The 17,064-nt window shown below is 44.4% G+C and overlaps 1 protein-coding gene across 2 annotated transcripts in view; it reads right to left on the bottom strand.

Annotated features, from left to right (window-relative positions):
• The window catches only part of ZBTB5 (zinc finger and BTB domain containing 5), a 46,025-nt gene extending 29,240 nt beyond the window's left edge, over positions 1 to 16,785 (bottom strand). The window contains exon 1 of one of the 2 annotated variants that reach the window (XM_012463398.2): positions 16,553 to 16,785. The gene's annotated coding sequence lies outside the window, so the exon portion shown is untranslated. The remainder of the gene's footprint in view (positions 1 to 16,552) is intronic. The other variant, XM_012463399.2, reaches the window with a different exon arrangement.
• Positions 16,786 to 17,064: the final 279 nt, after the last annotated feature.

Below are 17,064 nucleotides of genomic sequence, written 5' to 3'. Positions count from 1 at the left end.
ATGACCATGTAGCCATGTAACAATAATGCTGTAAAATAAGGTATTGGTAAAAAAAAAAAAAAAAAAAAATTCATTCAAGGTACAAGACATAAGCTAACATTTTAATGCAACAGAAAATGAAAAGTTCATTGACATAGTTTCGGATTTCACACTACACTAATCACTTAAGAAAATACCACTTGTGGAGTTTTGGTACAGTATCAGAGTAAGAATATCCAAAATTATCTGAAAAAACTACTGAAATAATCCTCCCTTTCCAACTATGTATTGTGATGGTGGAGTTTTTTGGTTTATTTTAATCGAAACAGTGTATCACAGCAAATTAAATGCAGAAGCGTTTAACAGAATCCAGCTGTCTTCTATTAAACTATACATTAAAGAGATTTTATTTATTTATTTATTTATTTTTGAGACGGAGTTTTGCTCTTGTTACCCAGGCTGGAGTGCAATAGCGCGATCTCGGCTCACCGCAACCTCCACCTCCTGGGTTCAGGCAACCCTCCTGCCTCAGCCTCCTGAGTAGCTGGGATTACAGGCACGCACCACCATGCCCAGCTAATTTTTTGTATTTTTTTTTTTTAGTAGAGAAGGGGTTTCACCATGTTGACCAGGATGGTCTCGATCTCTTGACCTCGTGATCCACCCGCCTCGGCCTCCCAAAGTACTGGGATTACAGGCATGAGCCACCGCGCCCGGCCCAAAGAGATTTATAAAAACTCTAAAACAGGGGCTGGGCATGCCGGCCGCTGCTTCTCAGCCTGTAATCCCAGCACTTTGCGGGGCCAAAGCAGGAGGATCACTTGAAGCCAGGAATTAGAGACAAACCTGGGCAACACAGTGAGCACTGTCTCTATAAAATTTTTTTTAAATGATGTGGCTCATGCCTGTAATCCCAATACTTTGGGAGGCCAAGGAGAGATCACTTCAAGCCAAGAGCTGGAGACCAGCCTGGACAAAATAGCAAGACACTGTCTTTACAAAAATTAAAAAAAAAAAAATTAGCCAGGCATGGTGCTGCACACCTGTAGTCCCAGCTACATGACAGGCTGAGGTAGGAGGATGGCTTGAGCTCAAGAGGTTGAGGCTGCAATAAGCCATGATCCTGCCACTATACTCCAGCCTGGGCAATACTGCAAGACCTTGTCTCTTAAAAAAAAAAAAAAAAAATTAGCTGGGCGTGGTGGTAAGTGCCTATAGTCTTGGCTACTCAGGAAGCTGAGGCCAGGGAGGACCACTTGAACCAAGGAGTTCAAGGCTGCAGTAAGCTATGACTGCACCACTATACTCCAGCCTGGGCAACAGTCAGACCCTGTCTCATTCATTCATTCATTCATTCATACATACATACATACATACAAAAAAATACAAAAATTGGCTTAGCTGGGCATGGTGGTGCATGCTTGTAGTTCCAGTTACTCAGGAGGCAGAGTAGGACAATTGCTTGAGCCCAGGAGTTCAAGTTGCAGCAAGCTGTGATCATGCCACTGTACTCCAGACTGGGTGACAGAGTGAGACCCTACATCTTTTTTTTTCTTTTGTGACAGAGTCTCTGTCACTCAAGCTGGAGTGCGGTGGCACAATCTCGGCTCACTGCAACCTCTGCCTCCCAGGTTCAAGTGATTCTCCTGCCTCAGCCTCCCAAGTAGTTGAAATTACAAATGTGTGCCACCATGCCCAGCTAATTTTTATATTTTTAATAGAGACAGGGTTTCAACATGATGGCCAGGCTGGTCTTGACCTCAGGTGATCCACCCACCTAGGCTTCCCAAAGTGCTGGGATTACAGGCGTGAGTCAGTGTTTTACCCTATCTCTTAAAAGAAAAAAAAAAAGTATAATAACGCCACTCTGAGTATCGCTAGTGCCCAGACCTTGGTTTTAAGTTCTATTTTTCAATAAAAACAGTCAAGGCTCCTTGAAGAAATGGCTCATTCTAGGAGTAGGGCAGCAAATTAACAAAATAAGCCTGGTGTATCTCGGAGCACAAGAAAGTAAGGAAATGCTTAAAAACAAAATAACATGAAAATGGGAATATGTGAAAGGGATGCAGGTGTCAACTGGAGAAAGACTTCCCAATGGTCAAAGCTGGAACAATGCAAGCAAATAAATAAATAAATCAGTATTTTTAAATACTGATATAAGTGACTGATTAAATAAGTAGACAAAGGAGACAAATCTCCCATGCGTAAGAATTCACGTAAATACTCTGCCCTCAAGGAGGTGGAGTATAATTCCTCACTCCTTAAGTGTGGGCAGTACAGTGACTTCCTTCCAGGTAAGGAAAGGGAAGGAAAAGAGTTAACTTTGGAGTAGAGAAATCTAAAAATACTATCTCAGCCAGGTGACCAAGGGCAATATCAAGGGTAAGTTATGTTGATAGCATACATGTTAGTATGCATCACATGTTGATGTGATTGAGAATGGCACCTTGCCCCTGTGTTCTTCCCCCCAAAAAACCCATAATCCCAGTGTAATCATGAGAAAAACATCAAACAAATCTCAATTGTGGGACATTCTACAAAATTGCTGTGGTTTTCCTCCACAGTTCCTGGCTTGTAGCTCCCACAGCCCTTGTTACAGTCTTTTGTTATAATGTTGGGTGTGCTAGACCTCAGGGCCAAGCCTCTGACCTTCTCCTGCTTTCCTTTCATTCTAATGTTCCTCCACCTTTCTGATTGTGGATCTCAAAATCCTCCCATGAGAGGTTCCCACTGTACACCCTGGGAAAGGAATGCTGACGGCATGAAGCGTCATAAAAATCCAAGAGGACCAGGTTCAATGAGCTTCTGGAGAGCTGAACACGTGGAAGTTCCTGGAGGGTGGTGCCCCAGGGAAGGCATGGTAGCTCCAAGCTCCTTCACTTAGACCTCACCCTATACATCCTTTAATCTGTATCCTTTGCAATATCCTTTATAACAAACTGGTAAACCTGTTTCCCTGAGTTTTGTGAGCCACTCTAGCAAATTAATTGAGCCCAAAAAGGGGGGCATGGGAACCCCGACTTGAAGCTGGTAGGTCAGGAGGCCTGGACTTGCCATTGGTGTTGGAGAGAAAAGGGCAGTCTTGGGGAACTGAGCCCTCAACATATGAACCTGACAGTATCTCTGGGTAGGTAAGTGACAGGGGCAAGAGTCAGGGAAATTCTAGGCAGAAAAGGGTCAGGTCCCTGGCAAAGCCCCACCCTCAAGCCTAGAACCAGAGCCCAAAGTGAGAAATTGCATTCCTGTTTTCCCACTAAAATGTCTTTTCCAAAACCACCAATGGCCCACCAACCTGCTATCCTGTACTAAAAAAATCCCTGACCCAACTGGCAGAGGGCAGAGAAGGAGAGAAGCAGCAGCTGGATGCTGGAGAGAAGCAGCTTGACTTCAGAGGGACAGCTTGACAGTGAGACAGCTGGATTCTAGGGGAAGATCACCTTCCTGCTCCAACCCCCTTCCAGCTCCCCTTCCTGTGGAGAGCCACTTTCGTTGGTAATAAAATCCTCCCCATTCACATCCCTTCAATTTGTTTGTGTGACCTCATTCCTCCTGGATGCTAGACAAGGACTCAGGTGTATGTGCAAAAGGCTGTCACACTGATCCTCCACTGAGCTGTTAACATTTAAGCCATCTGTGGATGGCAAAGCTAAAAGAGCGCACTGTAACACACACCCTCTGGGGCTTCAGGGCTCGTGGGCACCCCCCAGACACTGTCACAGGCCCGCATGAAGTTTTGCTCCTGACGGTGCCCAACAGCGCTTGCTCTGGCCTCTGCATCCACTCACCTGTGTGCTTTCCCTGCCATGAGGGGTTGAGAGTAGTGGGCCAAGTTATAAGGAAGGCACCGCCATCACAAGGCCCATGAAGGGGTAAAGGTTAAGTTCCTTGTTTCAATCGTGCTGGAACTGAATTGGAGGACACCCAGTTGGTGTCCACAGCCCTTAATGTGTGGGGGGAAAAAGCCCACACATTAGGCCATAGAAGTCTTCTATGATGATTGTTGTGGTGTGAAAACAGAGGAAAATCATGGTTTAAAGAGTTTTTCCATATATGCAATGCCTGACTCGTACTCTATCAAAGTTACTGAAATTCAAAGGACCCCTGCAACCATGTGGATGGACTCCCTCCTCAGCCAGGACACCATAAACTTTAACCTGAAATACTGGTTCAGGCCACAATGGGAAGTAGAGGTTAGACATGCCTCTTTATACCCTTCTAGCAGTAACATCAACACAGACCTTAAGTCTGATAAGAAACATTTAGAGTCTGACATTTTGGGCTGGATAAAATGAAAGAAAAGAAAGAAACATTTACAGTCTATATTTTCTCTAAATCCTGGCCAGGAGCGGTGACTCACGCCTGTAATCCCAGCACTTTGAGAGGCTGAGGCAGGCGGATCACAAGGTCAAGACTATCCTGGCTAACACAGTGAAACCAAAAAAAAAAAAAAAAAAAAAAGATGGGCATGGTGGCACACGCTTGTAGTCCCAGCTACTCAGGAGGCTGAGGCAGGCGAAATCACTCGAATCTGGGAGGCGGAGGTTGCAGTGAGCTGAGACCGCGCTACTGCACTCCAGTCTGGGCAATAGAGTGAGACACCATCTCAAAAAAAAAAAAAAAAAAAAAAAAATCCTGTCCATAGTTGGTGACAAAAAAAAAAAAAAGCCTGATACTTGGTGGCTTCATGTACATGATAAAACCTAGATCTCTGCAACCCCTTAGCACAACCCAGACATTCTTTTCTACAGATAACAACTCTTTCAACCAACTGCCAATCACAATATGTTTAAATCTGCCTGTGACTTGGAACACCCCTCACCTTTGAGTTGTTCCACCCTTTCAGATTTAACTGTAGATCGTACACGTATACATAAAGAGATGTATCATGTCTCCCTAAAATGTATAAAGGCAAGCTGTACCCCAACCGCCTTGGGCACATGTCATCAGGACCTCCTGAGTCTGTGTCACAGGTACGTCCTTAAACTTGGCAAAATAAACTTTGTAAATTGATTGAGACTTGTCTCAAATACTTTTTGGTTTACGTGTAAGAAATTTTCACAGCCAAGAGGAGCCTAAGGATGACTAAATATGATGTGCTACTGAAACTGCCTTTGCAAAATTGTAACTAAGGAAATTATGATACTGAAAGATATCAAACCTAACCAACTCCATCTCAGTTCTAACCTCCAAACTGTTATCTATTCCTGGGAATAGGCCAAACTAGCCTTAGGAAGGAATTTAGTTTACAGTTTAAATAACAGCCCTTCCCCAAAGCTAGACTGTTTTTGTAAAGTGAATGAAAGGCCACCAGCCACCAAGTTAGGATGAGAGGAGCTGGAATTCTAAATATTAACAGTCATTACAGAGGTCATAAGAATTACAATTTCCCCAATTACTCTTGAAGATAACATCACTATTATCCATTTCAGGCTTTTGCATTTCTAACAACCTAATGGCCCCACCTGGACCTGCCAACCAGTTCTGTGGCCCCCACCCAAGAACTGACTCAGCATAAGAGAACAGCTTCAACTCCCTAAGAGTTCACCCCCAAGCCAACCAATCAGCACACCCGACTCACTGAAAAACTCTGATCCCCAAGGTTTTGGGGAGACTAATTTGAGTAGTAATAAAACGCTGGTCCTCCCGCACAGCTGGCTCTGCATGAATTACTCTTTCTCTATTGCAATTCCTGTCTTGATAAATTGGCTCTGTCTAGGCAGCAGGTAAGGTGAATCTACTGAGTGGTTACCCTATCCTGGATGGGATCTTAGAATAAAGGGCATTAAAACTAATAAAATCTGAATAAAGAATAAATCTTAGTTAATAATATTAGGCAATAATGTTATAATAATAATGGTTCATTAACTATAACATACCATACTAACGTTAAGATGTTAATAGTGAAACCAGGTGTGGGTATACAAAAATTCTACTATCTTTGCAATTTTCTGTAAATCTAAAACTATTAGAAAATATAAAGTTTATTTTTTTAAAAATGCTACTCTCGGCCAGGTGCAGTGGCTCACGCCTGTAATCCCAGCACTTTGGGAGTCCGAGGCGGGTGGATCACAAGGTCAGGAGATCAAGACCATCCTAGCTAACATGGTGAAACCTCGTCTCTACTAAAAATACAAAAAATTTGCCGGGCATAGTGTCATGCACTTGTAGTCCCAGCTGCTCGGGAGGCTGAGGCAGGAGTACTGCTTGAATCCGGGCAGCGGAGGTTGCAGTGAGCTGAGATCACACCACGGAAGTCCAGCCTGGGCAACAGAGTGAGACAAAAAAAGCCACTCTCTACACTACTTTTTTAGAAAAGTTTTCTTTTTCTCCCCTCCCCAGGTGTGGTGGCTCACGCCTGTAATACTAGCACTTTGGGAGGCCAAGGCAGGTGGATCACTTGAGCTCAGAAGTTCCAGACCAGTCTGGACAGGCAACATGGTGAAACCCCATCTCTACTAAAAAATACAAAAATTAGCTGGGTGTGGTGGCACACAACTGTAATCCCAGCTACTCAGGTGGTGGAGGCAGGAGACTCGCTTGAACCCAGTAGGCTTATGACCTCAGATCATGCCACTGCACTCCAGCTTGGGCAATAGAGACCCTATCTCAAAAAAAAAAAAAAAAAATTTATACATATATATATAAAACTTTAGTGTAAAGGCAACCTTCAACTTACACATATGGTGAGTTACTCAAATTTGTGGAATAAACTGCCCAGCCTTTCCCTAGCAATAATATAACCTCCCAGGATCACTCAGAGTATCCTTTTAACCTGTTACTGAGGTAGCAAACTGCCGAAGCACCAGTGCCTTGTTAATTAACACTGCACCATCACTTACTACTGTGTTTCTAGTAGCTGGGTGATGAAGGGGAAAGATGAGAGAGTTGAATACCTACTAAAAGCCAGGTTCTATAGGTACTTTACACATACTATCTCTTATGTATGACTAGCAAGAAATGACTCTCTACTCATACCTAGGGCTAACATTACCCAACTAGTTCAATAAGTAAAGGAGAAGCTGTATGACCCAGGTCCAGCTATGCTGTAATGGGAGCAACCCCCAATAAGACATGGGCCCAGTGATTAATATGAGGACACTCAGAGGAGGGAACAAATGTAGCTGAGGCTGGGCACAGTGGCTCATACCTATAAATGTCAGCACTTTCGGAGGCCAAGGTGGGAGGATTGAGACCAGAAGTTTGAGAATGCCCTGCCCAACCTAGCAAGATCCCATCTCTATTAAAATTAAAATAAATAAGGCCAGGCACAGTGGCTAACACCTGTAATCCCAGCAGTTTGGGAGGCTGAGGTAGGCGGATCACTAGGTCAGGAGTTCGAGACCAGCCTGGTCAACATGGTGAAGCCCTGCTTCTACTAAAAATTTAAAAAATTAAAAAAAAAATTGGCCAGGCATAATGGTGCACAGCTGTTATCCCAGCTACTCGGGAGGCTGAAGCAGGTGAATTGCTTGAACCTGGGAGATGGAGGTTGCAGTGAGCTGAGATCGTGCCACTGCATTCCAACCTAGGTGACAGAGCAAGACTCTGTCTCAGAAAAAAATAAAAAAATAAAAAGAATGTAGTTGTGAGCATAAACAAGTGCTAGGAATAAGGATTAGGGGACTGGAGGGAGTAAAGGGATGGAGCTGAAAGGCAGGGTCAGGGTCAAGGGCTGGAGGTATGGGTGAAAAGACATGTGCAATGACAGTGAAGGGAGTGAAAATGAGAGCAAGTGCTCTGGAAGAGGTGGCAGGGTTTTTCTTCTTCCCTTCTTTTACTCAAATCCTCTCTTGTTGCCAATGCCACATGCTATCATCATAGACCACAATGCCAAGCCTTTGTCCCTGACAAGAGACCTCAGTTTGGAAGAGGTCTCCCAAACTAGGGAAAGGCAGGAGGAGGCAAGATGAGCTTTATCTTCTCCCACTGTAACCACCCAAGGGGTTCACCTTGCCCCCTGCCTAGACAGAGCCGATTTATCAAGACAGGGGAACTGCAATAGATAAAGAGTAATTCACGCAGAGCCGGCTGTGCAAGAGACCAGTTTTATTTATTACTCAAATCAGTCTCCCCGAGCATTTGGGGATCAGAGTTTTTAGGACAATTTGGTGGGTGGGGGTAAGCAAGTGAGCTGGAAGTGCTGATTGGTCAGCTCAGAGATGAAATCATAGGGAGTCTTCCTGTGCTCAATCAGTTCCTGGGTAGGGGCCACAAGATTAGAGAAGCCAGTTTATTGATCTGGGTAGTACCAGCTGATTCATCAAAGGCAGGGTCTGCAAAATATCTCAAGCATTGATCTTAGGAGCAGTTTAGAGAGGATCACAATCTTGTAGCCTCCAGCTGCATGACTCCTAAATCACAATTTCTAATTTTTTTTTTGAGACAGAGTTTTGCTCTTGTTGCCCAGGCTGGAGTGCAATGGCACGATCTTGGCTCACTGCAACCTCTGCCTCCTGGGTTCAAGCGATTCTCCTGCCTCAGCCTCCCGAGTAGCAGGGAATACAGGCATGCACCACCAAGCCTGGCTAATTTTTGGTATTTTTAGTAGAGATGGGTTTCACCATGTTAGCCAGGCTGGTCTCAAACTCTTGACCTCAGGTGATCCATCCACCTTGGCCTCCCAAAGTGCTAATTTCTAATCTTATGGCTAATGTTAGTCCTACAAAGGCAGTCTAGTCCCCAGGGAAGGAGGAGATTTGTTTTGGGAAAGGGCTGTTACTTTGTTCCAAACTATGACTCAAACTATAAACTGTAACCTAAGTTTCTCCCAAAGTTAATTCAGCCTACACCCAGGAATGAAAAAGAACAGCTTGGAGGTTAGAACCAAGAGAGAGTTGGTTAGATCAGATCTCTTTCTCTAAGTTACAGTTTTATAATGGCAGTTTCACCACTGCCCCTTGCCACTGGCTCCTCCTCCCTGCCCTGCCTTCCATTAGACTGGTGCTGACAAAAATCAAGCATCAGGGGAGGGTGACAGAAACTTTTTGGCAGTAAGGTCATTGGTTACAAGAGGAAAATCTTGGTATGCCCAACCTTGTCAGGAGAGTAGTCTATCAGAGGGTGACTGATATAGTTTAGATATGTGTCCCCTCCAATTCTCATGTTGAACGGCTATCCTCAATGTTGGAGGTGGGGCCCAGTGGGAGGTGATTGGATCCTGTGGGCAGAGTTCTCAAGAACAGTTTAGCACCATCCTCCTGATGCTGTCCTTCTGATAGTGAGTTTTTAGGGAGATCTAGTCATTTAAAGAGGTGGGGCACCCCTCTCCTCCCTCCCACCCGTGCTCCAGTGCTTTATAGCAAGCTGTGGGGGAAGGGTGGGAAGGTGATACACTTCTTTAAGTGCCTGCTCCCACTTCTCCTTCTGCCGTAAGTAGAACTTCCCTGAGGCCTCCCCAGAAGCCAAGCAGGTACTGGCACCATGCATATACGGCCTGTAGAATCATGAGCCATTAAGCCTCTTTTCTTTATAAGCTACCCAGTATTTCTTTCACAGCAATGCAAGAACAGACTAATAAAGTGACCCACTAGCAGAGTGCTGCCTGAAAGACTGTTGTGTCACAGGAAGTCAGCTACATGATAGAGTCTGAAAGCATTACATTTAAAGTTCAAAATAATTTATGGCAATTTTTTTTTTCTTTTGAGACAGAATCTCACTGTGTCACCCAGGCTGGAGTGCAGTGGCATGATCTCGGCTCACCATCACCTCTGCCTCCCGGGTTCAAGTGATTCTCCCGCCTCAGCCTCCTGAATAGCTAGGATTATAGGCACCTGCCACTACATCTGGCTAATTTTTTTCATTTTTTTCTAGAGAAGGGATTTCACCATGTTGGCCAGGCTGGTCTTGAACTCCTGACCTCGTGATCTGCCTGTCTCAGCCTCCCAAAGTGCTGGGATTACATGCATGAGCCACTGTGCCCAGCCCAATTTATGTGAAATTTAACTGCTTCACCCTGCTAGAATTTTATACTTGTACTGTACCTGTCTAGAAATTTCCTATTCTCAGTTGCTACATTTTCCTAAAATTTTAAATGACTAGCTTGCTAGTTTAGTATCTAGATCAAAGAACATCTTTAGCCAGTTAACACTTTAAATATTATAAAAATTTCACAAACGTATCTGAAAATCCACAGAAACCAACTATTAATGTCTTCTTTTAGCTGCCTGTAAAGCTGAGGCTACATGTATTTTAATATCTGTTTAAGAAATCTGAATGTCTTGATAACCTAGAAAATGCTGTCTGCCACTCATCCCAGTTGTCCCCCAAAATTAAAAAAAAATTTTTTTAAAGTATTCTTTTCTTTCCAATCCCAATCAATGTGTAGCATAAATATTTTTAAAACATGTCTTTCATTGCCTTTTACCCAGCAGTTCAAGAAACTTGTTTCTTTTCTTTTCTTTTCTTTTGAGACTGAGTCTTTCTTTGTCACCAGGCTGGAGTGCAGTGGCTCAATCTCGGCTCACTGCAACCTCCACCTCCTGGGTTCAAGCAATTCTCCTGCCTCAGCCTCCTGAGTAGCTGGGATTACAAGGCATGTGCCACCACATCTGGCTAATTTTTTTGCATTTTTAGTAGAGACGGAGTTTCACTGTATTGGCCAGGCTGGTCTCGAACTCCTGACTTTGTGACCTGCCTACCTTGGCCTCCCAAAGTGCTGAGATTACAGGCGTGAGCCACCACACTCTGCCAAGAGGCTTATTTCTTAATGAAAAAAAAAAATTAGGCCAGATGCAGGGGCTCACACCTGTAATCTCAGTACTTTGGGAGGCTTCAAGGGTCACTTGAAGCCAGGTGTTTGAGACCTTCTTGGTCAACATAGTGAAACCCTGTCTCTACAATTTTTTTTTAATTAGCTGGGAGCTGGGCATGGTGGCTCACACCTATAATCTCAACACGTTGGGAGGCCAAGGTGGGAGAAATGCTTGAGTCCAGGAGTCTAAGACCAGTCTGGAAAACACAGGGAGCCCCCACTTCTACAAAAAATACAAAAATTAGGTGGGCATAATCGTGCATGCCTGTAGTCCCAGCTACTTGGAAGGTTGGGTGAGGGAGGGTTGCCTGAGCCCAGGAGACTGGGGCTGCAGTGAGCTATGACCACCCCACTGGACTCCAGCCTGGGTGACAAAGTAAGACCCTGTCTCAAAAGCAAAACAGAACAAAGTAGAAAGAAAAAAAAAAGTAAACTTTTATCAAGATGAAAACTATGACAAAGCACTGGAGACACTATTATTATAGTGCTTTTCCAACAGAGAAAATGAAAATGGACTTGATCCACTTCTTATACCTAGTTTGCTTTCAAAGCAGTATATGCCTTCACTTCTCAATCATTTATCAAATCAATAATGCTCAGCAAGTGACCTATACTTGACAGGCAGAGTTTCTTTTGATCATCTATTCAAAATAAGAACAATGTAAGTGACTGTTTAGATTTTTGTAGCATTTCTGGGCTCCTCCCATAACCGAATGCCCAAACAGTCGATTTTCTTTTCCTGGTCTTCCTCAAATCTTCTTTGCAAAAGACTAAAACAATGACTATAAGGTGAAAGCTTTGCATTTTTAGAGGAAGATGGTTGAGTGGATTTTAAATTATAATTGACTAATTAAGATGTACTGAAAAATTAATTATACCATGTCAACAATATAACGCATAGAAAAAAGAGGAAGCAACTCACCCTAATCATTTTAAACTTAAATTGGCAGGCTGGGCACGGTGGCTCACGCCTGTAATCCTAGCACTTTGGGGGGCCAAGGTGGGTGGATCATGAGGTCAGGAGTTCGAGACCACCCTGGCCAATATGGTGAAACCCCACTCTACTAAAAATACAAAAATTAGCTGGGTGTGGTGGCAGGCACCTGCAGTCCCAGCTACTTGGGAGGCTGAGGCAGAAAAATCACTTGAACCCGGAAGGCGGAGGTTGCAGTGAGCTGAGATCGCACCACTGCACTCCAGCCTGGGCAACAGATTAAGAGACACCGTCTCAAAAATAAAGAAAAAGAAAAGAAATTGGCAATCAATTCTTTTGACTGATTGATCATTTAGCCCAGGCGCAGTGGCTCATGCCTGTAATCCCAGCATTTTGGGAGGCCAAAACAGTGGGATCACTTGTGGTCAAGAGTTCAAGACCAGCCTGGCCAACATGGTAAAACGCTGTCCAAAAAATACAAAAATCAGTTGGGCATGGTGGCACAAGCCTGTAGTCCCAGCTACTTGGGAGGCTGAGACACGAGAATCACTTAAACCCAAGACGCGTAGGCTGCAGTGAAGATCGCATCACTGCACTCAAGCCCGGGCGACAGAATGAGATCCTATCTCAAAAAAAAAAAAAAAAGGAAATTGGGAATAAAGGCATCTGTAAACTTGTTATCAAACGAAGTAACAAATTACCAAGTATAATTTCCAAAAAGTAGAACTATCACTTAATCATCCTTTAAAATTTGTAAAATGAATCATTTATGTAAGGAAAAATATCACTCTCGATAGGCTTCCTTCCAGTAACAAACTTTACAGAACAGGAAAACAGATTAGGAAAATTCATTGGTTACAACTACAATGAATCAGTTGGGTACAAAAATCTCTTTTGGGAGGTAGAGAGCCAGGATTTTACTATGTTGCCCGGGCTGGTTTGAACTCAAGTGATCCTCCTGTCTCAGACTCCCAAGTAGTTGGGACTACAGGTGTGTGCCACTTGGGCTAAAAGTCTTTTAATTCTATCAAATTTCATTAAATCTAAGACAACTGTGATTACAAAATGCATTATTTCATGTAACAACTAGGAATAAATCATGGCATAATGCTTACTTACGGTATCCTGTCTTCAAGGAAGAAGGAAAATTGTCTACCAATGACTAACAATGATAGAGGCAGGAGACAGACAAATGCCTAGGTAGATAGGGGCACATCTCCAGTGAAACCCCATCTCCAACCAAAGACAGTTTAAAGCCTGAAAGCCAAGCTACCAGTCAAGTCCAGGGACCAGACTGAGATTGTGTCTTCCCATTTGGCGCGCTTTCCTCTGATTGATCCCCACTCATCATCTATTTTACATATACCTGCATTTTCCTAATTGGTTTTCTACACTGTCATGCCCACTTTTGAGTTGTGTCTTTGCTTTAACTTTTTTTTTTTTTTGAGCGTATCACTCTGTCGCCAAGAATGGAGTACAGTGGCACGATCTCAACTCATCACAACCTCTGCCTCCCAGGCTCAAGCCATTCTCCTGCATCAACCTCCTGAGTAGCTGGGATTTCAGGCATGTGCCACCCCTCTCAGCTAATTTCTGTATTTTAGTAGAGACATGGTTTCACTATGTTGGCCAGACTGGTCTCGAACTCCTGACCTCAAGTGATCTGTCTGCCTCAGCCTCCCAAAGTCCTGGGATTACAGGAGTGAGCCACCATACTCGGCCTTTCCTTTTTTTAACCTTTTGCATACTCAGAAACCAATCAGCACATACTCCCCATACTTGAGTTCATAAGAAGTCCCAGATCCAGCCAACTGGGAAAGAAACCACTGACTGTGGGGGTGGGGGACCACTCCCTCAATGCCCTCTTCCCTGAGAGCTGTTCCGTCACTCAATAAAATTCTTCTCTGCCCTCCTCATCCTTCAAATTGTCAGTGTAACCTCATTCTTCTTGAATGAGAGCTTGGGAACCGCCCAATGCGGTACAAGCTGTAACACTGGTGGGCAGAGTGGGGGCAGGGGCACATCACCAATGGTGGAGGTCCCCTGTTTGCAAAGTGGTTGAGAAAAATCCTGCATCACCAATAAAATAATCCTGGAGAGTAAGAATATCTATTACAATAAGTAAGTACTCCAACACAATTCCTAATCTGTTTGAGCTGTTAAGATAAATCAAAGCTTTTAGGAAATACATGTATAACTAATGAAATGAAAGGCACCTCCAAAACTGGATCTTGAAATTAAAAGCCACTATTCAGTGGTGAAAATGATGAAAACATATGTAAAGAGCAATAGTTCATACTATTGCTTCCCATTTGGCACACTTTGTTTCTGTACTTTTGGGCACAAAAGTCTCTTTTTGGGGGTAGGGAGCCAGGATTGTATTATGTTGCCTGAGTTACTTTGAACTCAAGTAATCCTCCTGCCTCAAGCTCCCAAGTAGTTGGGACTACAGGTGTGTGCCACCTGGGCTAAAATCTTTTAATGTTACCAAATTACATTAAATCTAAGACACCTGTGATTATAAAATGCATTATTTCACTTAACATTAGGAAAAAAGCTGCCAATTAAGCTATGGCATAATGCCATAAAAGACTAGAAACAGCTGGATTTTTTGGAGATGAGAAGTTCACTTCATACTTAGACAAAAGGTGTAGTGTAGTGCAACATTCCATCCCACCTGCTACACTAACAAAACTGGCTCTACTAGACAACATCCATATTTGAGAAACATTAAGTACAATAAAAGAAAAATCACATGCTTAAAACTGACAGAGGGGAAAAGTATTTAATTTACATTAAAAAAATAAATAAAAATTAGCCGGGCACCGTGGCTCACACTTGTAATCCCAGTACTTTGGGAGACTAAGGAGGGCAGATCACAAGGTCAGGGGTTCAAGACCAGCCTGACCAACATGGTGAAATCTCGCCTCTACTTAAAAATACAAAACTTAGCTGGGCGTGGTGAGGCGTACCTGTAATCCCAGCAACTTGGGAGGCCAAGGCAGGAGAATTGCTTGAAACTGGGAGGTGGAGGTTGCTGTGAGCCGAGAGCATGCCATTGCACTCCAGCCCGGGAGACAGAGCAAGACTCTGTCTCAAAAAATAACAAAATAAAAGTTGAAAGCTAACAGAGAATCAATATCTTGGGTTCTTTGTTCCATTTCCAAAAAGAATTTGAGCCAGATTCAAGATTGTTTGTCAGCACTACACCAGGTTTTGTCAATTTCAATGAACACGAGGTATTTTTAAGTCTCCAATTCAATATAATTCATGCTAAGTTCTTTAAGTACTATTTCATATCCTAGTGATTTTTTATTACTTCCACTTTGGGGACAGTCTTGTGACAGTTTCTTTTGAGAGTGGTCACTCCTAAGTTTGTAAGATGCCTTTCCTCCAAATCTTACCACTTTCAGAATTTTGCTAGAGACTTATTAATTAACCAAAATCCAGTTTGCCAGCTCATCAGCTAACAAAAAGTTATGTTTTGAGACAACTTTTAGGGAAAAGTGGCAAATCTCTAGAAAACAAGTTGACTTCAGGACTCTTCAAAAGAGAGTCTATTTATTCAGCAAAACCCAAGGGTCCAGAACAGGTCCCCACCCAGGTAGTCTTACCTGTAAGGTCACCAAGCTGGCTGTGGTGGCCAGGTCAATCTTCCCAAATTTGCTGAGATTTCCAGGAGGGTTAGAAGGAAGAGTGAACGCCTTCCTTTGGCTTAGGGGCTTTTCTCTAAAATTCCTTATCTTTTCCCTCTTAACTATTAGCTTACTGCCAACCACAGTCACCACAGAAATCACAAGAGTTTAGGCAAACGAATAGCAAGTTCTGCCCAGCCTTTTACAACATCTAAGGCACAACAGCCCATACTAGGACAACAAATTACCAATAATGACTAAGGCACAGCATTCTCTTTAACCGCTAAAGAAAAGTCCGTAATGTCTTCTACTTACCACAGGTGAAAAATATGAGAACATGTTTTGGAATATTTTTGCTTCAATTTTTGAAGATGAAGAGTTTCTTCTATTAATTCAAGTTGACCAAACTTAGAGGACATTACTTAGTAACCAAAACTTCACTGTGCTTTCACCTAAAATTTTTCCTTCAAATTATTTAGGATTTGTCATCTGTTCAGAAAATTAGTTTCCACAGTATCCTTCATTATGCCAGAATGCGAACCGACTTAATAATAAATGGCCATTTTTAAAGGAAAAAACCAACCTTCCACTCCCCTTAATTCACTGCCTTTTATTATTTACATACAAATCTGTTCTCCAAACAGAAGATGGGACAGCAGTGTCTTATCACCGCATTCCCCACAGCTCCTCGCACGAAGCCTGGGAGTAGGGGGCATTCAGTAAATGCCTATTAAACACTTCAGTTCTCTCATAACAAGTTGGGGCATTCCAAAACGCAGGCTCCACCCCTACAGGGTCTGCCGCCGGCTCCTGATGGCAGTCGGCCTATGGCCTTGCTCTGGTGAAATGAAACCTTGTCGCTCAAGAAGACCCAGGATGGGGGCAAGGGAGCCGTCCGACCCCATCCAGCAGGGCAGCAGATCCTCTCTTCATCCCGCCAGGCCGTTGGGCCTGAGGCCTTTCCCACCCGGTTCGGTAACCTGCGTCGCCAGCCCCGGATCCGCAGGGGTACCAGCCCCCGCCCCACCCCACAGGCAGCCTGGCGTCGGGACACCGGGGACGCCTGCGCAGAAGAACCCGCCTGGCCCCTTCGCTCCGACGGTAACAATGCCCCTTCAGAAAGACGGGCAGGGTAGGCTGGGGACACCAATACACGTTTGCGCGCTCCCCGACGCCTTGGCGCGCCCCTGGTGCTCAACCTTCCCCACGTGAGCGCGCCCACCATCACGACACTCGCTGACTGGGTCCCCTCACCTGAGCCGGGCTCCGCCCCCCTCCTCCTCGCTGAAGGAGGCGGTGACCCCTCTCCGTTCGGACTTGGTAGTGTCAGAGGAGGTTGGAACGTCCAGACTGGTGTCTCGGTTATGAGACTTCCTCCCCCTTCCGCCCGCCCCCCTCCCACCCCGCCTCTAGTACCCTAGCTCCTTCAGCCGGTTCGCCGAGACAGTCTGAGAACACCGCGGCGGCGCCCGATAAACGGAAGTGACGTAATGCAAGAGCGCCTACTCCGCTCCATTCCTCCTCCCCCTATTGGGCTGTAACCAATCACCAAGGGGAGGGCGGGGCCGAGGTAAGAGTGCAGCCAGCCTGCGCGCGGAACCGGAGGAATTTGCTCGGCCCCCAGAAAACTGACCAATCGACGGTCCCAGGAGCCTGATTGTGTTTACTACCAACTGAATCCGTGAGCCTGTGACCAATCACCCTTTGCCTTACAACACGTAAAACGGTTATCAAATGCATTTTAGGGAGGGATTTATCACTAAACT

This window comes from Aotus nancymaae, unplaced genomic scaffold (assembly GCF_030222135.1).
Source record: "Aotus nancymaae isolate 86718 unplaced genomic scaffold, 86718_ANA_hifiasm-v0.15.2.pri h1tg000003l, whole genome shotgun sequence".
Lineage (NCBI taxonomy): Eukaryota > Metazoa > Chordata > Mammalia > Primates > Aotidae > Aotus > Aotus nancymaae.
Note: the sequence above shows the minus strand (reverse complement) of the source record. Positions and strands in the feature narration are given on the sequence as shown.